Source organism: Macrotis lagotis, chromosome 1 (genome assembly GCF_037893015.1).
Source record: "Macrotis lagotis isolate mMagLag1 chromosome 1, bilby.v1.9.chrom.fasta, whole genome shotgun sequence".
In the NCBI taxonomy this organism is placed as follows: Eukaryota; Metazoa; Chordata; class Mammalia; order Peramelemorphia; family Peramelidae; genus Macrotis; species Macrotis lagotis.
Genome location: NC_133658.1, coordinates 237,991,167 through 238,017,949, shown reverse-complemented (window position 1 = coordinate 238,017,949; position 26,783 = coordinate 237,991,167). Strand labels below are relative to the sequence as shown.

The following is a 26,783-nucleotide window of genomic DNA, read 5'->3' as shown; positions in this document are numbered from 1 at the left end:
GGAAAATTTCTTTAAAGCTATCTACCTTTCAGAGTTGTTGGGAGGATCAAATGAGATAATATATGTGAAACACTTTGTAAAACTTAAAGAACTTTATAAATGTGAGCTATGATGATAACAATGATGACATTATGCTAATAGATGTCAAGCCCTAGGACACTGCCATAGCTTCTTAAATGAGATCCATAATCACTCAAGAGAGTTTAGCCTAACTGAGCCCAGAAGAAAAAACAAATCAAATAATCAAATTATGTGAATGTGCTTGAGTATTTATTACCTTCTGTGTGCCATATACTCTTTTAGGTCCTTCAGACACAACAAAAAATTAAATAACTCCCCTTCTCTCAAGGGGATGATTTGTACATATGTCCACATTCTGTGCTTAAGGACACAAGTTACACAGAAGACCTTTTAACATTTCTCTATTATTGCATCAACTGGTCATTGGTATGCTGTGGCTAACTCTCCCAGAGTCAAATCAGCTATATTCCCTCCTCTGTCTTCTTAGGAAATACTGGAGGGAGGGAATTGGTGGGTGTTTCTTTATAATACCATTGGTTCAAACCCCTGCCAGTCATGTTAGCCACTACTATTAGCCAGTAGCACATCAGTTCATGTAATGGAATTTGACATCAATTTACTTTTACAAAGGAAATTTCATTAGACAATAATAACAACAGCAAAGTGTCAACATTTCTTCTCAGCACCTGGGAGGCACACTCTTCTCTGAACCACCTTGGTCTCTTGAGAGAGGAGACTTGAATTTAGTTATTGGTCCCACCAAGTTCACAGTCATATGTGGCATGACTGACAAATGAGTTCCCTTCATCCCAGTTCCTGCTGGGATGGATGTTGAATGCCACTCCCCAAAAGCATCCTTGCTCTTGGAAGTATCTATCATGAGCTGCACAGAAAACCCAAATGTAAGGCTTTTGCTCTCCTAACCTTTTGAAATTACAAGATCAGTGTTTCCAGTCCATTCACTTAAAATGGCAGCAAACACAATGGAGAGGCAAAAGGACTATAGTTCATTTCCATAGGACCACTTGTTGATCTCTGAGAAGAAGGACCTCTCACAATGTTATGCTTTTGTTTCTCAGTGGAGCCTTCAATGGAATTAAATCAAGAGTAATTAGTCAAACAACAAAGGACAGGACTCTGGTACTAGTCCTATTTGAATGTCTCGACAGTCAAAAAGCTTCCTATTTATGATGAGGTCATTGATCAGAACTGGCTACCAAATATCTACAATGTTCCCATGTCTCTCCAAAGAACTTCCATTATATAACATTACAACTCTTTTGAAGGCAGGCTTCTAGATGCTTTTCACACAGGGAGTGTCAGAGATGCTCTTGTACATTGTCCCCATTACATTATTGTATAAAGGCATTTTTTTAATGATCTTAACTTATGCTTAGCAGAAACCTTCATAAAGGAGAGCAACAGAGTCCCATATGTGCTACATGAGGAAGGGGAAATGACCTTAAAAATAAAATTGGAATGAACCACTGGATCAGATCAAGTACACACACAGGTGTATACACATATATGTTTGTGCACACATAAATGAACATACCTGTGTACATGTATCCATGTGTGTAGATATATGATTAGTGGCTGAAGCCCTAGTCTTTTATTGCTACTCATTCTTGGTTTGACTCCACTGATAGTGTCACTGAGAAACAATACTATAGCATTCAAAAAGCCCCTGGACTTTCTCCTTAATGAGGTCAACAAATGGTTCTATAGAAATGGGCCAGTCCTTCTGCCCTTGCATTTTGTCCTCCTCCTTTTTGTGTGAACAGATTGGAAACTGATATTATAAATTTCAGACGATCAGGAGACAAGAATCCAGTCCATTATTGATGATGTATGTTTGTGTGTGTGTGTGTGTGTGTGTGTGTGTGTGTGTGTGTGTGTATGCATGTATGGAAAGAGGTCATCAGTGGAATTGACAATTTTGACAGTTGGGGGAAATCACTTTTAAAGATAACTGAAAGAAAAGAAGCTACTAAACAACTGGAGGAAAATTGCTGGCATTAGTGCTATTTAAAAAGATGAATGAGTCAGTATCAAGGACTACCAACTCATTTGATTTTTTCTCATCTTCACAATATGTTTGAGAATAATTTATGAACATCTCAAGGGCAACAGCTTGAATGAAAATGTGAGAAGGGAACAGGCAGACTTCCACAAACAATAGTCCACAGCATAATATTTCCACAATCACACAATTGAATGAAATTCACGAAGAATAAAAAAAAGATCTCTGTGTTTAGTGTGAATTGACTATATTTAAAAAAAAAACATTTGGCTCTGTAAATCAAAGATGTGTACAGATATGACTCTAACTCAAAGTAGTATTTTATAAGTACCATAAGGAAAGTACAAATTGTTATTGGACTAAAATAAGGGGGAAAATATCACTTCCTACTTAAAGGATCAAGGAAGGTCTTCATGAAGAATGAGGTGGCATTTGAGTTTGACTTTTAAAACCAGGGAAAAGATGAAGGTACAGATGACATGAGTAAAATCAAAAAGAGGGAAAATCAAAGTCATTGTTGTGAATGTCTAATCTCTGAAGCATAAAACAACAGTAAGGGGGAAGAGGAAGGTAAAGTTAGAAAGGCAGACAGGATGCTATTGTCTCTACTCTCAAAGAGATTGTATCCACTTTAATTTTTTGCAGACATTTCCCATTAAATACCCAATTAACAACTCCCAATATGGAAGAAAGTTTCAATATTCTTTGTTTTGAATATAAACCAGTTGAAAATATCATAACAACTAAATTATTCTAATTCTAAGCAAAGCATCTCTACTTAATGAGAAAAAAATCCAAGGGAAATAAAAATCCATCAAACCTTTGAAAATACTTTTCTGAAAACTCATTTCCTCTCAAAATTTATGTTATTGCCAAAAAAACCCCATAAAATTTCACAAGATAAAATATTATTATGTAGCATGAATAGAAATTATTGTGACTACACTTTTCACTAGACAGAAAAATTCACTTAACTTTTGGTACAATCTAAAAAAATAATTTCCTTTTTTTAATTAAAAAGAATTTTTTCTTATATCTACCTGCCCCATCCCACAATAAAACATTAAAAAAGAAAGAAAAAGAAAACCTCTGTAATAGATAGTCATAGTCAGGAAAAGGTCATTGGTCATATGCAAAAATATGCCTTATTCTGCATATTTAGTACATCATAACCTCTTTGTCAAGAGCTGGGGACATGCTTCATCTTCAATATTCTGGAATTATACTTAGTCATTGTGTTGATAAGATTCTTATAACAGTGTTGTTATAAATTGTTTTCTTAGTAGTAGTAGTAGTAGTAGTAGTAGTAGTAGTAGTAGTAGTAGTAGTAGTAGTAGAATATAATACAGTTTGTCCCCATAAGTATCACCTTAGTTTCCAATTGTTTTATACCATAAAAAGAACATATACAAAAAAACATTTTTGTACATGAAAGCTATTTTCCTCTTTCTTTGATCTTTTTTGGGGAATGAAACTGATAGAGATATTGCAGGATCAATGAAGAAACACAATATAGCAGCTTTTTAGGTGTGATTTCAAATCACTTTTCAATGTGACTAAATGAGTTCATGGTTTCACAAATGATACAATAATGTTCTTATTTTCCTATAGTACCTCCAACATTGTAGATAGAATACTGGGCTTGGAATCTAGAAAACCTGAGTTTAAATTCAGTCTCAGAAACTTTCTAATTGTGTAACCCTAGGTATGTCTCAATCTCTGTTTCCTTAGCTATAGAATGAAGATAAAAATAGTACCCACTTACCATAATTGTTTTGAGGATCATATAAAAAAATAATTACAAAATGCTTAGCACAAAACCTGATACATAGTGTTCTGTAGATGTTAATTATTATTATTTCTCTAATTATTGGTGATTTGTAATATTTTTAATATGGCTATTGATTCTTCTCTTTAGAACTCCTTGTTCATATATTTTGATCACTGTAAAGGGGAAATGGCTCTTATTTTCATAAATTTGAATCAGTTCCTTAAACATCTTTGACATGATACATTAATCAGAAAAAATTGCTGCAAATAATTTTACCATCAATTATTTTCTTATCTTATTTGTGTCAATTTTGTTTGTATAAAAAATTTTCAATTTTTATATAATAAAAATTATCCACTTCAGACTCTGTAATCCTTTTTATCTATTGTTTAGTTCAGAATTCTTTATCTGTGGATCAGAAAGTAATTCCTTCTTATTTATTTCCTTTGTTTTTATATTTATCATATATCCATTTTGAGGTTATCTTGGAATCTAATATGAGATATTGGTCTTAAACTAAATTCTGCTAGATTGCTGTCTAGCTTATTGAGAAGTTTTTAATTGAAGAATATGTTCTTATCCCAGGACCTAGTTTCTTTGAGTTTATTGTACACTAGGCTATGAAGTTTAATTTATTTACTCTTTCATGTTGTATACTCAGTCTAGAAAGAAAGAAAGAAAGAAAGAAAGAAAGAAAGAAAGAAAGAAAGAAAGAAAGAAAAAATGAAAGAACCTAAAGAAATGAAAAGAAAGAGAAAATATCAAGGGAGTCAATTAAAAAATGTGAAGGAAAATGGCCTAAGATTTTAAATTATCTTACATATTACAAAGGGAAGAAATTATGAAACAAGAAATAGAGAGAAATACAAAATATAAAATGGATCATTTTGATTTTATTAAATTTAAATGTTTTTTGCAAAAACAAAATCAATGCAACCAGACTAAAAGGAAAGCAGAAAATTTGGAACAATTTTTACAGAGTGATTCTAATAAATACCTCATTTCTCAAATAGAGAACTGAATCAAAAATATAGGAATACAAATCATTTTTCAATTAATAAATGGTCATAGGGTGTGAACAGGCAGTTTTCAGATAAAGAAATCAAAGCTCTCTATAGTCATATAAAAATGTTTTAAATTATCAATGATTAGAGAAATGCACATAAAACACCAATAAGGTACCACTTCATACTTATCAGATTGGGAAAGGGAGGAGGGGAGAGGAGGGGGAGGGAGAGCTCTATTTGTACAAAACTATTTAAAACAGCTCTTTTTTTGTTGTTGTTAAGGCAAAGAATTAGACATCAAAGGAATGTCCATCAATTGAGTGATTGAGATGTAATTCTATTGTGCTATAAGAAGTGATGAGGTAGGTAATTTCCAAGAAAATTGGGAAGATTTACATGAATTGATGCAAAGTGAAATAATCAGAATGAGGAAAACATTGTGCACAGTAACAGTAATATTTTGTGATGATCAACAATGATAGACCTAGCTACTCTGATCAAGACAATATTATGATGAAAAATACTATCCACCTCCAAAGCTAGAACTGATGAAGTCTAAATTCAAATTGAAGCACAATTTTTTTTTACTTTTTTTGTTGTTCCTACTTTTCTTTTTGCAATATGGCTAATATGGATATATGTTTTACATGATTTCACATGTATAAATATCATATTGCTTGCCTTCTCAATGGGGTAGGAAAAGGAGGCATATATTTTGGGACTCAAAAACATTTTTTAATGAACATTAAAAATAAATATTGTAAAAAGAATTTAAGAGAGAAGGTAGCTATACATCTAGCCTAGTACCCCATGTCTCTCTGAGGAGTATAGAATGAACTCCGATACCAACCTCCTGCTTCCCTATCTGGTAAAAATGAAAAGTCTCCCTTGGAGAAGAGTAGGAGAAGAAAAAGCTAGAAATATCTATTTGTCTACCTTTGAGTCACACAAGGGTAATCCTCACTAAAGCTATGTGCATTATTCTTTAGGTTCTGCTTTCTCCATCATCACCAAGTCATGGTATTTCCCATGTTTCTTTATATGGTTAATCTTCCCCAAAAGAAAGCAAATTCCTTGTACCATTCTTATCTTTGCATTCCTATGCTTAGTATAGTGCCAAGCACAGATTTATCAATGTATTCTCTTAATTGAGTTGAGTTATTCCTTATACTATGGTCATAGCCCATTATGTTTACAAACCTCAATTGTTGGGCATATATTTTATTTTCAATTTTTCTTGTTATAAATAATAATGTTATGGGGTTTTTTTCTGGAGTTCTTGTCCTGTGATAAATAGGGATCTGATCTCCAAGACCTGGGTTCAATCCTGTCATCTGACACATTCTGGCTATGTGATACTGTCACTTAACCTCTCTCAGTGGAGTCAAACTCAGACAGAAATGGGTTGTTGGTTGCAGTAGAACACCACAAATGAATCCTATAATGTATTCTATTTTTCATTTGATTTTGTTAAATATTTCTCAAGTATATTTTAATCTGGTTTAGCCCCACTCTGGACAGTGGACTCTTTTAAACCTCTACTTAAGCAGTTCTCTAAGTTGTCTAAGCTGACCTGAATTGGTAAAAAGGAATTTTTCTCAAATGGAAATTCTTTATTCCCTAAATATTTTTTTTGATAGAGTTCTTTTATTATTCTCATCAACCTCCTTGGGGCATAAGCCTAGCAGCAGAATCTCTATTCTAAGAAATGAATAATTTAATTACTTTTTCAAAGATCATATATCCTATTGGGCAGGAGTTAGAAGTTCTAAATTCAAATTGTGGCAATAATTTAGACTCTATTTGATAAACAATGAGGAAACAACCAGAGAGTAGCAACATGATCAAAATTATGCTTTGTTAAGTTTCACCTGATTTTAGCTGAGACTAGGGATCAAAAACTAGCTAAGAGGTTAGTACAATACTTTATTATAACAAATAAAAGAGGCCCAAACCAAAGCAGTTGTAATGGGAATGGAAAGGAAGAGACAGATTCAAGACTTTTCTTTAAGATTCATAGATTTATAATTTGAAAAAAACTTTAGAACTCATCTAGGCCAACCCCATCATTTTACAGATGAGACCAAGAAAGTCTCATAAGCAGGAACAAATAATAATTCCAACAAAATATGAATTGATAGTCAATACCATCTGGTAGCCAGAAGCAAATGCAAATAGCTTGCTGTCTTCATCTGAGAAGTTCCAGCATTGTGAAAATGCTAGTACAATCACTTGTTTGACCTCATCTCACATTAGATGCTATAGAACTACACAGGACTGAATTTTCTCTTACTCTTTACCCAATTAGGCTTTCAAAAATTCACCTTGCTTTGCTCTTGATCGACAAACTTATAGGTTGAGTTTTAAAGGGAAGATATTTCTTGCCTGGTGGTCAAGCTCTTTCAAAGATATAGTTATTTCTCCTAGTTATTGTTGATGTGGTTTTTGTTTTTTGTTTTTTTGTTTGTTTTTAGTTTTTGCAAGGCAATGGGGTTAAGTGGCTTGCCCAAGGCCACACAGCTAGGTAGTCATTAAGTGTCTGAGGCCAAATTTGAACCCAGGTACTCCTGACTCCAAGGCCGGTGCTTTATCCACTACGCGCCACCTAGCCGCCCCATTAATGTCTTTTGAGGAGGAAGAGAAGAGGGGGGAGCTCAAAGACTCATTAATTAATATCACATCCTCAGGTCAGTTAGTCTCCTGAGGGTCTATGACAAAGCTCAGACATTATCCCCTCCACTCTTCCTCTCAGGACTCTGATTTCTGACTTGTTCTCAATAAGGAAAAAAAAAAATCCAAGTTTGTAATGAAGATTTCCTTTTATAGACCTTCATCAAAGAAATGATTTTGTGTGAGCCATTCAATCCTCCATCTTCCCCTATCCCCCCAAAAAAGGAAGTAAAGGAAATGGCTTCACTGTCTACAAAATGGCACTAAACATGTCCAGTAGATGCTAAAAAACTCATGATTGTCAGTAGGCATATCAAACCATCTTTATAGGAAGATAAATTGAAATTATCTTCCAGAGAAAGATATAATCAAAGTATCCTTATATATGACATCCTATATCCATCTTATCTGGATATAGAATGTCTGGAATAGAATCCTTCCTTACCTTAGCCTTAGCTTCTGTTGAGAAACCTAACCTGATCTCTCCCCTCCTTTGTTTTTCCCTCCCCAACCACAGCAGAAATGCCTTCTTCATAGTCCCACAAATTAACTATGAATATATTTTGTATTTACTTTCTGGGCACATATTGTCCTCTCCTTGCTCCTGCCCAGTAGAATATAAGCTCCTATAGAACAAGAACTGTTTTATTTGCTCTTGTTTTTATAACTCAGGCACTTAACATGATTGTTGGCACTTTTATATCCATCTAATAAATATTTGGTAAATGAATGGATGAATGAATGAAGAAAAGAAGGAAAAGTCCCAAAGATTTGCAAACCTGAGATCCCATCAAGTTGATCAACCTCTACATTTTTATTATTATATCCTCTCCCTTTCTGTGACTAGGCTTCCCTTAGTTGCAAAAAGGAAAGTACTACTTGGGGGCGGGGAAGAGCATTTTTTTCCAGTTGTTAAGGGCTCAGGTTGCCAAGTTACAGGGAGAAAGTCAAGTATTACATCCTAAAAGGAGCTTGGGAACTATCAGGGTAATCAGAGTGATTGCTGGATATGTTTGTTAAGGGATCACCATTTCATTGCCCCTAAAAGAGGGATAATATGTAATGACAAGGATCCCCAACCAAGATTTATATTCATTTAGCCCACTTAGAGGGAAGGAGAAGCTTTCTTCTGTCCAGGTCAGCAGTAAAGAGAGAATCAGCTGGAAAGAAATGCTGGGTCAAGTTGTCATTAATTATTAAGGCTCAAGTGGGTGGGAGGTAGAGAGTAGGACTAAGCATCCCCAAGGCTCTTGGCAGCTTGCAGCTCTATATTTATTATTTAGCACTGTCTTCCTCTGAGGCATTTCCACTACTTTCAGCATTAGTTAATGTGGACTAGAAGCTAAAACAAAACAAAAAATTGCATTTATTCCTCAAAACCTAGGATTATTTATTTCTCTTCTTGCTTGCTATGAGAGTCTAGGATTATGATTTCAATTGGTCTCTGTTTTTTGTGGCAATTCTTCATGCTAAGGAAAGAAAACACCCTAAGACCACTTGATGATTCATAAATTATTTCAAATAATTTACAGTATAAGGACAAGGTTTCATTGATTGCTGATTTCTCTCTCCTACTTGAAGATAGTTATTTTGGTTAGGTTTGCACATTTCTTTATTAAATCAATCAAAACTAGAGTTCTCCAATTGATTAGGGGTTTGTACAGTCACCGAGGAGCTTATATGAACAAAGGAAAGAAGGACAGAGTTCAAGGGACTGACAATTGAGAAAAGTGATGAGAACATCAACGAGCTGTTGGAAGCAACTACCAAACAGATAAATAGACAGCAGAACTCAGCTGTAGCAGAAAAAGATAATAGTATATTAGAACTAGGTCTAAACAGCTTTAGAGAAAACTATTGTTAAATTTTCAGTGAGCAAATTTTCAGAGTGTCAATTGCTACAAATTTCAGCCTGATGTCTAGATTTAAGTCATTGTTAATAATGCAGATTACACTTATGTTTGTGCTCACACATTTTTTAATGGGGAAGAGTCTGGTTGTTAAACATTTGCTAGCACAGTTCTTGAACAGTTCTTGAGCTCAGGAGGGCAGAAGACTCAGGAAAATAAAAACAAAAAGTCATCTTCAGACCTAGTAAAAGCAATAATAATGACAATAAATAATATAATAACAACAACAGCAATAACTGACATTTATACATCACTTTTAAATTTTTCAAAATGCTGAACATCCATACCTCAAATATTTGAGACTCTGAGAAAGAAATTATAGAGGAGGGTCATTGACCCTATAGATATCTCAAAGGAGGAGACTGGGCTAATGCTACCAGTCTTATCTACTTCCTCAGGTAAGGTTTTTTTGGGTTTTTTTGGCAAGGCAATGGGGTCAAATGACTTGCCCAAGGTCACATAGCTAGATAATTATGAAGTGTCTGAAATGGATTTAAACTCAGATCCTCCTGACTCCAGGGCCGGTGCTCTATCCACTGCACCACCTAGCTGCCCCTTGAGAAGGTTTTAAGAAAAAAAATCTGCTCTTTCTCTAACTTCCCCTTTCAGTGTCTGATTCTCAATAGACACTGCAATATACTATGTGGCTTCTTTACTCAAACCTCCCTGGTAACCTGAATTTTACCTCAACCACAAAGAGGACAAAGGTTTTTTGTTGTTGGTCAATCATTTTTCAATCTTGTCCAGCTCTTCATGACCCCATTTGGGGATTTCTTGGCAAAGATACATGTCCTTTTTCTTTTACAATTCATTTTATAAATGAGGAAATTGAGGCCAACAGAGATAATGACTTGCCCAGGGTCACAAGGTTAATAAGTACCTGAGTACAAATTTGTACTCATCTTCCTGATTTCAAGCCTGATCCTATGTCACCTAGCTGCCCAAAGGGGCTAACTAGAGATAGATATTGGAGCAAATTAAGACAGAGAACTAAACCTCTGACTAAGTGTTAGGAAATTACCTAACTAGGATCTTGGATTGATTGAAGTTATATTTCTAACTTTTCTCCTAATATAAACTCCCTAAAACAAGAGAACTATGTGGACCTAAGGAACTGTTACATGGCCCTTGTGCTTTAAGCAAGTTAAATGGTATACCAGAGTGTTATGAAAGTATCACAGATTTAGATCTGAAGTCAACATTCAAATTACACATAAGAGGAAACTGGAGGCAGATAAGACATAAAAAGGAAATGACTTGCCCAAGGTCATATAAAACATAAGAAATAAAGTTAGGATTTGAACAGAGATCTTCTAGCACTAACTCCAATGCCCATTTCACTAAAGCAACAGCTAGTTCCATTCAACTAAATTCAGTAAGCACTTATCAAATACTAACTCTGTGTCAGACATTGTACTAGCTTCTGGATATTCAAACACATAAATAGTTCCTGCCTTCTCTTGGGAAGAAACAGTAAATACAAAATGATTGTGTGGTGAAGGTCAAGGGGCTGGAAAGGGAATGGAGGAAATGAAGAAAGGTTTCCATAAAAAATGGAAATTTGAGGTGAGACTTGAAGGGAACTAAAGAAATTAGGAAGAGAACACAACAGACTGCAAAGGCATCAAGGTGAGAGATTGGAATTTGTGTGAAAGGAAAGTAAGCTCACTTTATCTGAAAAATAGATTGTGAGGGGCAATAATGTGAAGTGTGGAAAACTAAATCAGAGTCAAATTGTGAAAGGTTTTAAATGTCAAACAGGAGTTTTTCTTTTTTTTCTAGAGGCAACAGGGTGGTACTGAAACTTTGAGGAAAGCGGAATGATATCTTCACATGTGCATTTTGGGAATATCACTTGAACAACTGCATGGTTGAGACTAAGGTAAAGAATAAAGGCAAGGATAAAAATTAGTAGACTCAACATTAATATAGTTGAGGAAAGGGCCAACTAAGTCCATAAGTAGAGATATCAAATGAGAAAATATTTGTGAAGCACTTAGCACATAGTAGGTATTGTGTCCATACTAATATTACTGTTGTCATTTTCATTATGATCATTAAGATATGAGATATGCTATGTAAAGAGTATTTACTAGAGTCAGAAATAAGCTATATAAAGGAGTTAAAGGAAAGGGAAGAATCAGGGAGGTTTCCAAGATTTCAAACCAAGATAGTCTTTTCAATAGAAATAGGAAAGTGAAAAAAGGGTATGAGTTCCAAAAGAAAACTAATGTTTTATTTTAGATACATTGATTTGAAGATGTCTGTGGGATATCTCGAGAAGGAATAAGGCTAAGAAATGGCTATCCTATTAACATCTAATTTCAGATGTGCCAATGTCAGCAAGCAAATCAAAACTCAGGGAAGAAATGAAGTTTAGACAGTTAAAAACAGACTTAGGAGTAATTTACATAGAGCTAATTGGATCCATGGGATCTGACAGAATTCTAGGGTCTACCCACCCATAGGGTATGGAGACAACAGAGGAGATTGAAGTCAGACAGGTAGGAAAACCATAAAAAGGAAGGATCATAAAAACCCAGGAAGGAGATAGTACCCAGGAAGAAGGGGCTTAAGAAACTATAGAAATAAAGTATTTCATATCTCTACCTGGAAATAATAAATACATCAAAAATATTTAAAAAAAAGAAGCTATGGAAATGAAAGAAGGAAGAAGGCTAAGAAATAGCCATTGAATTGAACCTGTCAGTAATTTTGGAAAGGGTAGTTTCACTAAATGGTATAAATAAAAGAAAGATTGCAAAATGTGACAAGAGAAGTAACATGAATTGCAAGAAAGTATGAAGGGAAGAAGCATAAATTACTTTCTAGGAGTTTGGCTATGAAACAGAGGGAAAATAATTTGTTCTATATCTTGAAAACATGATCAAGTGAAAGGTTTTTATTTTTAAAAATGGGAGAGATTTGGGTAAGTTTATAGCATGGGTGTATGTATGACATGAATATAAAGAGAATAAATTTTAGAAAGAGAGGGGATGACCAAAGAGAGAATCAACTTGTGAAGAAGGAAAGGATTAGGATTAAGAGTACAGGTAGAGGGGCAACTAGGTAGTTCAATGGATAGAGCACCGGCCCTGGAGTCAGGAGGACTTGAGTTCAAATATGACCTCAGACAGTTAATAATCGCCTGGCTGTGTGACCTTGGGCAAGTCACTTAACCCCATTGCCTTAAATTTAAAAAATAATAACAATTAACAAGAGTACAGGTGGAGAGGATGACCTTTGGAACTTTGGACTCAGAATCACAAGGCTACAGAGGGTAGAAAAAGAGTTTTATAGAATGGCCTACCCACCTTTCCCAGGAGCAATAGAATTCTGCTCTCAGATTCTAGTTTATTCCCAAATGCCTTAAATTAACACTGGAATTTTTTCCCCTGGACTTCAGGTTTGAGGATCAAAACACATTAGTTTATCCTTCCTGATCCTTGTGTGAGCACAGCATTCCTTATCACCAGAAGGACCCCAGATGTATGTTCTATAAAGCAGGATATAAGATAGCAGAGCTTGAGTCAAATGAAATGTGATAAATAATGCTCTCCTCCATTATTAGGTGTTGATAGAAAAATATTCTCATAAAATCTTTGGCATTCAAAACCTTTTACAAGCTGACTTCAACCTACCTTTCTGGCCTTAGTATAAATTACTCTCCTTCATGTTTCCTATGGTCCAATCAAACTACCCTTCTTGCATGTAAAAAAAAAAAATACTTAATATTCAATTTCCCATCTTCAACCTTTATAGTGGGACAGACAGCTAAGTGGTAAAATAGATAGGCACTTGACCTAGAGGGAACAAGATCAAATTCAAATGCGACTTCAGATATTCAATATCTATGTGACTCTGGACAATTCACTTAATCTCTGCCTGTTTCATCATCTATAAAAAGAGGAATCATGACCAACACCTGCCTCACAGGGTTGATGTGAATAGCACATCAAAAATTCTTTATAAATGCTTATTCCTTTTCCCTCTGCTCCCTTACCTGTAATGTACTTCCTCCTCACTTCCGCATCTTAGAATCCCTAGTCTTTCTTAGTTCAAATGTCACTTTCTACATGAGATCTTTCTCTATCTCCCCAGTGGCCTTCTCATTATGTTTTAACTATTTTGGATTTATCTATATATTTACATATTTTTCCAATGCTTCTTAAGGACTGAGTTTTATATCTGTCTTTTTCCCCAAAAACTTAACACAGTGTCTTTCATACAGTGGGCACTTAATAAATGCTTATTGACTGACATTAATGGATTTATTGGAAGAGATCTCATCTCTCATCTACTCCAGCCTCCCACCAAATTTAGCATTCCTCTCTAGCTGACCAACTTCTCCATTCCCCTTCTCCTAGAAGTAGAAATTGTTTTAGGGACCATAATATGTTAAACATTTCAGGAGTAGTGGGAAGTCCTGTGATTTCTTTGGAACAGGTAACTCTAGGTGAGGAAACTCCCTTCACCAATACCTAGAGGAACATACTTTGCCTTTTAAGAGTCTTGGAGAGTTGTCCAGGGAACCTGTCATGAGTGGAACTTGACTTCCTAGGGCTCCTGCTGTCTCTCTCCACTCTCTCCACCATGTCACACTGTTCCTCCTGTTAGAGCTTATGGTATGTCCTCAGATGCTCAAACGGATCTATGATCTCATCAGTTTAGGAGTTCTCTCCAGTGATGGGGATTTCAACTCACCCTTTCCTGACCATACCATACAGTCTTGTCCATATCGGTAGAGGCTTTCTCTGCTTTCTCCTGACACTGCAGTGTTATGCTATTATAGTTCATCATATTATATCACATCATTATAGTCATGTCATGTTGTTTTGTGCTATGCTTTAATATATTGCATTGTATTGTATAACACAGTATATCATATTATATTAAATTGTATCATTATATTATATCACTTGTAATATATAGAGACTAGCTAGGGGGCCCAGTGGAACAGCTAGGTAGGACAGTGGTTAGATAAAGTATTTAGGCTTGGAATCAGGAAGACTCATCTTCCTAAATTCAAATCTGGTCTCAGACATCTTCTAATTGTGTGACTCTGGGCAAGTCATTTAATCCTGTTTGCCTCAGTTTCTTCATCTGTAAAATGAGCTGGAGAAGGAAATGGCAAACCAGTCCAGTAGCTTTGCCAACAAAATTGCAAATGGGGTCACAAGGAGTCAGATATGCCTGAAACATGACTCTACGAAAAGGTGACACAGTGAATAGAATGCTGAATCTAAGGTTAGGAAGGTCTGAATACAAGTCCAACCTCAGACATATTCTAGCTGTATGACCTTTCACAAATCATTTAAACCCTGTCTACTTCAGTTTCTTCACCTGTAAAAGGTTGGGAGGATAAATTGATATAATGTCTCTGAAGCATTTTGCAAACCCTAAAGTGCTATCTGTTATTGTTATTATTATTATATAACATAAATAATAATGACATATGACATAATATAATGTAGTACAAATTCATTTGTGGAGAAGAGTAATTTTATCATTTGCTAAAAGTTGTCTCCTAGGAACAAATGATGTTAGGGTTGGGGTAGGTAGAACAAGAACATGAAAAAGATAAGTAACCAGAGCAAGCAGAGACTAGGAAATGTGAACCTGTTTGAGTCTAGGAAGAGATGTTGATTTTAAGATCTGATTAAACTTGGCAGATATAAAAGAGAGATGAATTGACCAAGGGCAACAAGGACTGCAGTGAGCAGCTCCAGGCACAGCTGTGAAAATAAATTAACTAGCTCAGTGATAGCGGATAAGGAAAGAACATCTCAGGAGAACTGATATAAGCAGTGAAGACCTAGAAGAAGGGACTTTAATCAGCTGATCAATAAACATTCATTAAGCTCTTTCAGGGAGCAAAGCTCTGTGTCAGCCTGCAATAGAGACACAGGAGTTGCTTACACATTCCCTATCCTCAAAGAACCTAGAGAACAATGAGGCGATAAGACTAACACATAAAAAGAAAAATAACATTACTGAGCAATAAATGATAAAAACTTATTAAGTTGTACAAATGTAAGTAAGGCAGTGGTAAAGTATAATAGAAAAACCAAAGTCCTAAACACACCATTAATCTATAAATATCTATTAAGCACTTACCTCGTGCCAGCCAAATGATAAGGATACAAAGAATGGCAAAAGACAGTCCCTACCCTTAAGGAACTCATAGTATAATAAGGGAAGATAATACATAAAAAGAAGATGTGAAAGGGGAGAAGATAGAGAGGAAGAGAAGAGAGCAGGGAAGATGAAGTCCTGTAGTCAGATGGGAATTGATGAGGTATCTGCCCTGGACCCTCTCCTTAAAGAGAAGATCTGGGAGGAGCTCTCTAATGTTCATCATCATTAACTCTTTGTGACCTTGGCAAGTCAATTAACATCTATGGAATTCACTCTTTTTTTTTAGATTTTTTTTTCAAGGCAATGGGGTTAAGTGGCTTGCCCAAGGCCACATGGCTAGGTAATTATTAAGTGTCTGAGGTCTGATTTGAACCCAGGTACTCCTGCCTCCGGTTCTCTATCCACTGCGCCACCTAGCCACCCCTTTGGAATTCACTCTTTATGTCTAACTTAGACTAGGCAAGTCAAGGATTCCTAATCTAAGTTCCATAGGTAGGTTTTGGCGGGGGGAAGCATGAATGTGGATAAGAAATACAATTACATATTATCACTAACCTGAAACAAAATTGAAATTTGATATTTTCTACAATTATTTAAAAACCTTATTCTGAGAAAGGATCCTTACACACACCCCTTGACTAAATAAATGATCTCTGAACTTCCCTCATTTAGGGATTCTAAGGTTCAGAGAAAGGCTTCACAGAGAAGATGGAATATGACCTAAACTCTGAAAGATAAGAAGGAATTAGACAAAAGAAAAAGATATTTAATGTAGGGAAGAATGATGGGAACAAAATCCTAGAGACAGTAAAAGATAAGGTACATTTCTAGAATCCTGAGCAGTCCAGTTTAGTAAGGTTGAATGTATTAGAACAATTAGGGAGCTGGGGCAGTATAGATCACTGAGAAGAGAAGCTGCTGTCAATAGCCCTCCCTAACTAGGGAATCATCCTCTCTCCTATTCTTAAACTACCTACAAGCAGCACATAAAAATCAATAAGAGACCAGTCCTCTAGACCGATGCTGCTAAATTGGCATTTACCCTGTAGCTATTGAGCTCAGTTGTGTTCAGTTCAATTCAGTGAACATTTATTTTTATTAAGGGCACATTTATACAAGGGACATTTGTACCACATGCTGGAGATACAAAGAAAAAAAGCAAAGTACCCCATCCTCTCTGAAGGTTTATCAATATCTTCATGACATTTCCCAGCATTTAGTATAGTGCTTGGCACATGGTAGGTACTTAGGAAATGTTTGATTGATCATTAATTGACTGATTGTCTACTCACATGCCCCTGTTCTCTTATTATCTCCACCCTACCAGAAACTTGGACTTTATTTCTAGGACACCTGGCTTTGACAGGTGAGTCTTATCTCATCGAGGTTCAGGTCCTCCATGTCACTCTCTTGGTCATCTCAAGTTGCTCTGTATGTGCCCCTCACCTCTGCTTTCCACCATCCCTTCATCTGTTGCCTTCCTCCATTAAAATGTAAGCTGCTTGAGGGCAGGGACTTTCTTATTTGCTGGTATTTGCATCTCCAGCATTTAGAATAGTGTCTGAGCTAAATAGATTTTTGATCTATTTGTTCATCTCAAGAAGCTTACATTCTACTGGATATACAGGACTTCCACTGACAAACAAATACAAAGCAATTTGAGAAGAAGTAATGGAAGCACTGTTATAAAACTGAAACAGCACTGGGTTTGGAATGAGAACTACAGAAGCTCAATATTGAAAGGGTAAGGAAAGAGAAGTATTTATTAAGCACCTACTATGTGAGCAACACTAAACTGATGAGATTTTTTTATAATTATAATTTAATTTGATCCTCAGAACAACCCTGGGAAGTAGTTCCCCCATTTTATAGCTGAGAAAGTGAGGCAGACAGATTAAATAACTTGCTGAGTCACTCAGTTAATAAATGCTCTAGGCTGGATTTGAACTGAGGTCCTTCTTATTCAAAGTCTAACATTCTAATCAGTATTCCACCTATATGCTTAGTTAATTAAAGAGACAGTACTCAGAGTGATTCTCGTTAATCAAGAAAAGATAATAATAATAATAATAACTAACATTTATATAGTGCTGTAATATTTACAAAGTACGTTGTAAGAATCTCATTTGATCATGATGATGTTTGTCCTTTGTTCTCAAAGAAAACCATGACATCCAGGAGGTAATGCCTTGAGAAGCACAAGAATTGGATTTGAGTGAGGAGGGGCTGTGCTAAGTCACCAGCCTCAGTTTCTTCTCCAGATCCATCTGGATTCAGTGGCCAAATATGAATCAGGAGGACTGGGGGATGGCCCTATCTGCCAGGCAATTAGGATTAAGTGACTTGCCCAATGCCACACATTAAGTGTCAAGTGTCTGAAGTTGGATTCGAACTCCCATTCTCTTGCCCAAAAACCAGTGCTCTATCCACTAGGTCACCTAGCTGCCCTTTGGTCATATAACAACCCTGACAAGTAGATGCTATTATCTCCTTTTTATAGGAAAACAGACAGATTAAATGACTTATCCAGGGTTACACAGTTAGTATCTGATTTGAATTCAACTCTTCCTGACTTCAGGTCCATCACTCTAACAGCCACTGTGCCACGTAGCTATTACAGACAACAATACTACCTAAATTACTCTATTGATTTAACATTATATCAAATAACATAAAAAATTCTTACTAAAATTATATAAAAATAATAACAAATTAATGTAGAAAAAGGTCAAGAATCTAAAGGTAAATGAGGAAAATGAATGGGGAAAAGCATTGATAGATATAAAATACTATAAATAATCAAAACCATCTGGAGCTGGATTTAAAAAAGAAAAGTCAATTAGTAGAATAGATTAGATAAGTGAGATCTAGAAATAAAAACATGTAAAACCATAGACTCATAGGTCTAGAGCTAGAATGAGCTTAAGTCCTATCTTCTCATTTTGTAAAATAAGGAAATTAATATCTGGTCTAAGAGTCTTGTTCAAGGAAAAAATAAATATACTAGCTTAGGATCAAATTAACCCCATAATATAAAACATTAAAAAAAATATGATATTCCACACAAATAACTGGGGAAAATGTATAACAGTTTGAAGAGGAAAATGAAAATAATTATCTTACACCATACATGACAATAAATCTGAGTAAATTGGTTATCTAAATAGTTTTTAAATCATAAAAAATGTATTATTCTATGTTTTGTAACTATGGAGAAAATATCATTCTTTTAAATTTATTTTAATATATTTTACATTGCCTAGATTTCCCCCTGTATCTTTTGCCCTTCTACAGAGTCATTCCTTTTAACAAATAAAAAGGAAAAATAAAAAGGAAAATAAAAATAAATAAAAAAGAAAAAAAAGAAAAACCATCAAAACCAATCAATATATTAAAAAAAAAACCCTAATTCTCTACATGATGCTACACACACCAGTGGACCTCCCACTACCACTAAGAAGTGAGAGGAGATATCATCTACCTCTTCTTTGAGGTGAACCCCATTCTTTCTAATTTCACAAAATTCATCTTCAGTTAATCTTTGCTTTTGTTGTTTCTATTTAAAATTATATAATTATTATGTATATTGCTTTCTTATCTCTGCTCACTTTATTTTCTTATCAGTTCAGGTAAGTCTTTCCATGCTTCTTTCATCATGCTCATGCTCATTATTTCTTATATTACATATATGTTGTATAATATTCCATTATATTCATGTGCCACACCCTATTTAACCATACCCCAATTTCTGGGCAACTATTTTGTTTCCAGCTCTTTGCTAGAGGAGATCATGTTTCAAAATAGGCATAACTTTAAAAAAATTAAATTAATTTGTTTACATAAAAATTTAAATCTCTTGCACAACTAAAAGTAGTTCATTAAGAATAAAAAGGGAAAATTATGACCTTGGATGAAAATCTTCAAGTTAAGCATTTCTTGGGAAAATCTGACATCCCAAGTCAATAAAAAGTTAACATAAATTGACAAGAGTAAAAGCCTTTCTCCAATAGACAAGAGATCAAAAGACATGAATAAGCAGTTCTTGAAAGAAGGAATAAAACTACCAACTATCACTAGGAAAAAAAAGCAATAAAATTGATAATAATTAGAGAAACATACATTATCTGTATCTGATTGGAAGAGTAGGAGATGATAAAATTCAACCCCAGAAAGGCTATGGAAAAACAAATCATGTTGATTTTTATTTAATATTTAAGAAGTGATTAAGAGGAAAGGAAGTTAAAGCAGAATTATAGATAAGTTCCTTAGGTTTAAGGACAAAAAGAGAAATGATGGCTAGTGAAGATGGATGGATCATGTGAGGGTTTTTTTGAGGATGAAGCAAATGGGTTGGATTGTAGGTAATAGGTAAGCAATCATTAGAGGAGGAGAGATTGAAGATTATTGAGACAGCGGGGATGATAGAGAGAATAAACTGCTGGATAGAGAGGGTGAACTTTTGGAGAAAACAGGAGAAGACATAGAATCACTTGTGTATGCATAGGAGTTTGCCTTGACATGGGTAAAGGTACCCTCTTTGTGTCATTCAATGAACATTTATTAAGTAGCCATTATGTGCCAGGCCATGTTGTATGAGAAGGGGTAGAGGAGGAAAGGCATTTAAGTGAAGATGAGAAGGGGATTGCTCTTGGCAAATTGCTCTAGTTTTTCAGTGAACTATAAGGCAAATTTCTCAGTGCAGGGGGTGAAGTTTAGAGTCATAGGAAATTTAATTGGAAAGGTTTGGAAAAGTCATTATGGTGAATGGGATAGGGAGATATAAGAAGATTCTCTTGTTGCAGTTAGAATACAATTGAAATTATATAAAATAAATTTTTAGTACACCTAATTATCCCAGTTTTATGATTTTTCTCAAGTTTTGTCTGTCATTAAATGGGTAAGAAAGAAGGTAGGGGGTAGTGGAAGTAATTCAAAACTGAGTCTTGGTAAGGCAAGATCAGAGATAGCTTAAGGGCCAAAGCCCTAAAGAAAAGAGTATGTAATTCGTCAGGGGGAAAAAAGTTACCTGAATGAAAATATTATCAGTAATACTCACTATATTGTGGGAAAATTGAAAAAAAGAAAAAACAGTATCCAATCAGTGGGGAATAGTTGAAAAAATTGTGGTTTATAAATAGAATAATATTGTGCCATAAGAAATAACAAATTAAAAGAAACATAGGAAAACATATTAAAGGATTCAAATAAAATGGAACCAAAAGAACACTAAAGTTGTGGTAATATTAACAACAAATTTATAAATAAAGGCAGCACCAAAAGTAACAAAGGGAACCTGAAGGACTGGGGTATTTCTTCTAATATATCTCATAAGTCCCCAGTAGTGTATTTTCTCCAGTTGTTATCCCTGGATTGTTACCCTTCCATCGACACATCACTGACAAACAGAAGTACCATTCACAGGAAAATTTTTGTCCAATTCTATGCTGGATCTCCTCCTTTAAAGTGGCAAACATGCCTCCAAAGTCTGACTCTAATAACTCATGCTATAGAAATAGCACCAGACCCTCAAATGTTAGGGCAGTGGAGTGTAAACTCTATGGTAAAGACTATCGGTACAGCCCCAGCAACAGACTGTCTTCTGAAAATACTCCTAGAAAACTACAGAAAGACACATCACCAATAGACTGATCTCCTGGTGACAAAATCTTTTTAGCTATGGTAGTCCATGAAAAAAAAAGAAATTTATATATAAAATGATGGAGTTGTACTGAGTACTCTTTGAGAGTCTTTATGACTCCAGGAACAGCTCTGGGTGTGTTCTCTTCCTCCTTGGAACACAGTGACTTGTCCAAGGATAACAAGGCCACATTCAGTATATTTTACTCAAACCCAGCTAAAGGCAAAATTGTGAAGTGGATGAAATAAGCCTTGGTGCTTTTTTACCTCTGCCTTCCTTGGCACCTCGTCTCTAAAAATCCCCATGCTTTGTATAAAGGTGGACCCTTTATCAGTGTTACTGCAGAGGGCATTCCTGTTCAGGTATAGTTAGTCAACAAATATTTCTCAAATATGTACTAGATGCTAAACTAAGCATGGAGAAGAGGAAGAATGAGAAAACCCTCTCTTGCCCTCAAGAATCTTGCATTTTAATAGGAGACAACATATAAAGACTTAGGAACCTACAAGATGTTTACAAAGTAGATGAAGTGAGTTAAGAAAGGATGGCAGTAAGAGCTGAGGGAATGGAAAATTCCACCTCCAAGAAAGTAGGTTATGAGCTGAGTCTTGAAGAAAGTCGGGAAAACTAAGCAGAGGTGAAAGGGCAGAGTATTGCAGGTATTGGGGACATCCGGGACTGAGTCATAAAGTGGGGAGATGGAGGGTTGTGCCGAGGATATTTCAAATAGAGAATGTGTGGAATGAAGCTACCTGTAAAAAGTCTATTAAGGTAGAAGAGGAGAAGAGACCAAGCTATGAGGAGCTTAAATTGTCAAACAGAGGAGGTCATATTTGATCTTGAAGATACTAGGAAGTCACTGTAGCTCCTGGAGGCCAGCAAGACAACAAGTTGGAGGTGACGTGATCGGACCTACACTTTACAAAAATCTTCTTGAGAGTTAAGTGGAAGTTTGGAGTAGTGAAGAGACCTGAGATAGGGAGACCAATTAAAAGGCTAGATGATTTCTGCAGACCCTTTCAACTCTGAGTTTCTGTGATTCTTTGAAATAGTTACAAACTGCCCAGATCATCCTGTTCCTGTACTTCAACAGCCTTTCTATATTCTGTACATTCCTTTGTCTTCTACTCCTTTTTGCCTCCCTCCCCAAATAACTTAATATTCTAGGTTCTCACTCTTTGAGAGACCATCTGGGTAACAGGAACTAATTTGATCAATAAATTCAACTTAAGGTATTATTGGGACAGCTGGGTAGAGCAGAGGATGGAATACTAAATTTTCAAGGCCAAGGACCGTGGTCAGTTTCAACCTCAAATATTTCCTATGTTAATACTGAGCAAGTTGTTTAATCCCCCTTGGTTTCAGTTTCCTCATCTGTAAAATGGGGGTGATAAGAACACCCACATAAAAGGGATGCTCTGAGGAGAATATGAGATAATATATATATATATGTGTGTATACATATATATATATATAATGTACCTTGCAAACCTGAAAACCTATATAAATGCTAAAATAATCTAACTCCATCCCTTAACTCTCCAGACTTCTTCACTCTCCCAGTTGAACTTTGAAAGAAGAGGGACTCAAAACATTAAGTTACTATTGGGGGGGGGCAAAAAAAAGAAGGAGAAACAGAAGAAAGTTCAAAACCTAGAATGGCAGGTCTAATCAAATTCCTGAAGAGTTTATAACCACATCATAAGAGAAAATAAAACTGAGCCTGGAATCAGGAAGATCTGAATTCAAATCCTGATTTACTAACTGTATGGCCCTGGGTAAGTAACTTAATTTCTCCAAGCCTCAGTTTCCCCAACTGTAAACTGGAAATAAAAATAGCAGGAGGATCAAATGGAATGATAATTGTAAAGCACTTAAATGCTGGGCTGTTAGTTATCATCTATATTATTATTAAATAAGAATTCTGTTCAGTAGTGTCCAATCATGTCTTCAGAGGACTATAGTGAAGCAAGTTTCCCAGAGAGGTAGTGGACAATAGACATAGAATGAGTCAGAAAGTTTGATTTGATGCCCACCAAATACTATGATTTGTTTAACATAGCTGTACTTTGTTAAAAGTAAAGGGTCAGTTTGGGGAAAAGTGACAGCAAGGACAGCCATTTTTTAAAAACATCAAAAAAGAATTGAAAAAGAAAAAAAGATTGACCCTTTAAGTTTACCTGAGAGTTGTGAGACCAGTATTTACAGCAGGCATATCATGAAGTAGAAATTAGTCTTCCTATCTTCACTTCCACCCCTTCCAAATTCCTATTGCCCAGGCTCACATTAAGTCTGGGCAATGAGTCCATCTTGCTCCCTATTAAATCTTTTCTAGCAACATGAAATAATATTAATCTGGTAGGGAACTTGGAGAATATTTGCCCTGTGTGGAATTCCTTTGGCACTTACTTGCTTTCCAGTTTGCCAATAAGATAATTTAATCCATGCTAATATGGTACTGCAAGAACAAAGCTTTAATGAGGTCTCTAGCCTTTTAATGGAAAATGAGGCCTAATGAGGCCTTAATCTTTTAATGGGAAACAATGACTTAACCCAAAGAAGCAATCCAAGTAGAAGAAATTTCAAGTGCCACAACAGATCCATGAGTAAAATATTTTGGGATGAGGTGGAACCTTGTGACACTCAGCATTCCCTATTCCATCTAGGAGTACAGCTAGACCCATTTCCAAATCTTTATCTGCCTAACATGACCTCACCTTTAAGGCAATGACTGGTGAACCAGATCTCTTAGACCAGACCCTCTAATTCAACCACACCTTGCTTGATCCAATATAAGTAATGACACTTAAATATCATCTCATCATTTGGTTATTCACAACAGCTCTTTTTTTGGTAACACAAAAATTTGAAACAAAGTAGATGCACTCTCCTAATAGGAGATAGCTGAAGAAATTGTGACATATGAAAAGAATGGAATAATGCAAGTTTATGAAACTCCTTCCTATTTACTATTAAGACTATAGAAGGAAATTTACATGTGACATATTAAGGTCACAATATATATGGCCTTCAACTATACTATACCATTTATTCCCACCAAGACTAATTTTTAGTGAACAGAAATTGATTTTATCTCATTACTACACCCCACCACACTAGAAAAAAGAAAAAGACAAAGAAATTCCATGTAATAAAAAGTGTGATCAAGCAAAACAAATTCCCTCATTGACCATGTTCATAACTTGTTCACGTTGCAGGGAGTAGATGGTGTGTGTGTGTGTGTGTGTGTGTGGTGTGTGTAGATGGGTTGGGTGGGTGTACATGGGTGTGGGTATGTGTAGTTCTTCACCCTGAATCCATCATCTTTTGTAGCCATCACTCAGGATAGAATAAACAGCTCTCTTCTAGCAACAGGTTGGAGAACTAAGAATGTTTTCACTTATAAAACACGTTTCATTTTAAGAAACTATTGAAAAGATAATGAAAACAAGGCAATTTTCAAAGGATTAAGTATAAATTGTTAATAATCATGTGAAAAGATGTTCACATTCCCAATGATTAGAGAAATACACATTGAGATACCAGCTTTCACCCACAGTAATAACAAAAATAGCTCCCTAAATGATAACAATCAACATTCACTGGGTTTCAGGGAAATAGGCCCTAATTATATCACTAATGAGAGGAGCAGTGGGCTAGTATAAACTTTTTGGAGTTATATTAAGACCAATTGTAATGAAAATCATAAAATTCAAAATATCCTTTGGTTATTTCATTATCAGAATTTTGGCAAAAATGCATTGAGGGGTGGATGGGGGAAGTAACTGTCACTACAAAAACATCCATATCTGCATTATTTGTATTAGCAAAAAAACAGAAACAATCAATGTCGTCAATGACTAGAGCAGAGGGCATAGATATAGATGACTTCAGCGGTAAAGACACACCTTCCGTCGTGATCTACAACCCAGGTCTAACTTAGTAGAGAACTGAGGCTCAGAGCAGTTATTTCTTATCAATGCCGCACAGTTAGTGTCAGAGACAAGATTTAAATCTGCATCTTCTGATACCAAGTCTAAGACTGTTCAATAAGCTATGTTATTGTTGTTGTTGAGTCATTTTTCAGTTGTCTGACTATCTGTGGAGTTTTTTTTTAGGGTTTTCTTGGCAAAGATTCTAGAGTGGTTTGCTATTTCCTTGAGGAATTTGAGGCAAACAGAAGTTAAGTGACTTACCCAGGGTTACGTAACTAGTAAGTGCCCAAGACTAAATTTGAGCTTAGGTCATTTGACTCAAAAACTGGAGCTCTATCCCTGTTACCCCTCCCCTTTCTAATTAAATTATGGTATATGCAAATGTGAAATGGATTAATATATGAATATGCCAAATTTTAAAGGTACAATGGAAAGAGCATTGCATTTGAAGTCAAATGACATGGGTTCAAATACAAATTCTGCCACTTGCTATCCTGGCAACTTTAGATAATTAACTTTTCTGGGCATCAGTTTCTTTACTTATGTGATGAGGTAGTTAGTGATCTGAAGTTCCTTCCATCTCCAAATCCATGATCCTCTGATACTGGCCTATGGGTACTCTCTCCAATAATAGATCAATTTTTTGTTTCTCTTTAGGGGCAAGTCCTAGACTCTTGGCTGAAATCCATGGATAAGTTACTTGCCCAGAATCACACAGAAAGCATATGTCAGAGGCTAGATTTGATCCAAGATCTTCCTAGTTCTTGTATCCAACACACACCAGACTACCTTTATAAGAGTGAAATATAGAAAAACTCATAAGCAGTGATACAAAGTAGGATGAGCAAAAACAGAAAACAAATTCTGGCAACAGCTCTATTTGAAACAGAAAAAACTACGTCAAAGGTAACTACATTGAAAAACAGGCAAGAGGGGAACCAGAGCAAATGTGGTATTTGTTTCTTTGTTGTTTCTTAATTTGGTTCTATTTTAATTTTTTTAAATGTTTAGCATATCAAGTTAAAGATTTGCATATGATTTTATTCCTTATTTTGAATGCATATTTAATCAATTTTGTCACTGATGAATGGTTATATTTGATAGTGTTTGTCATAGACCTATGATTCTATTAAGTATACATAACAGCCCCCATGGAAACTCCCAGAAAACCTGCAACTTTTAGGGTTAAGGCAGAAGTGTCAAATAGGAACAGGGTCTCATTCATCTCAACAGGCTGCATGATGACTTAGTTTTAAAATGTAATATTATCTGTATTTCAATGCATTTTAATTTTATTTAGAAAAATATTTTCCAGATACATTTTAATCTGGCATAGTCTTCACTCAGGAGTTTTATAGGCCCCTAGCAGACCATGGATCACTATACACAGGACACCTCTGACCAGGAGTTGCCCAGTGACCCTGAGAAGTTAAATTGTCACATAGTTAGTAAGTAGCAGATAGAATAACAATATCAGTTCAATACTATGGGGGGGGTAAAGATTTTAAAGGCAGGAAAGAGAGATAGAACTATATTTTTTTTTGCTTTTGATAATTTATTTTGACTCTGTCCATTTGTATAGTTGAGTGTCAACTTTATTTCCTATGAAATATTGGAAAATTGCACCAAAATATTAAATATAATAGTAATATATAATAGACTGATAAATA

General features: G+C 35.4%; 1 long non-coding RNA gene across 3 annotated transcripts in view; it reads right to left on the bottom strand.

Annotated features, from left to right (window-relative positions):
• LOC141504660 (uncharacterized) overlaps positions 1-26,783 on the bottom strand; it is a 98,184-nt gene that overhangs the window by 3,360 nt on the left and 68,041 nt on the right. Inside the window, exon 3 of one of the 3 annotated variants that reach the window (XR_012473446.1) lies at positions 9,410-9,583. The exons of the other annotated variants lie outside the window; for them this stretch is intronic. This is a non-coding gene — a long non-coding RNA (uncharacterized LOC141504660). Of the gene's footprint in view, positions 1-9,409; positions 9,584-26,783 lie in introns of those variants that run through there. 3 annotated transcript variants of the gene reach the window in all.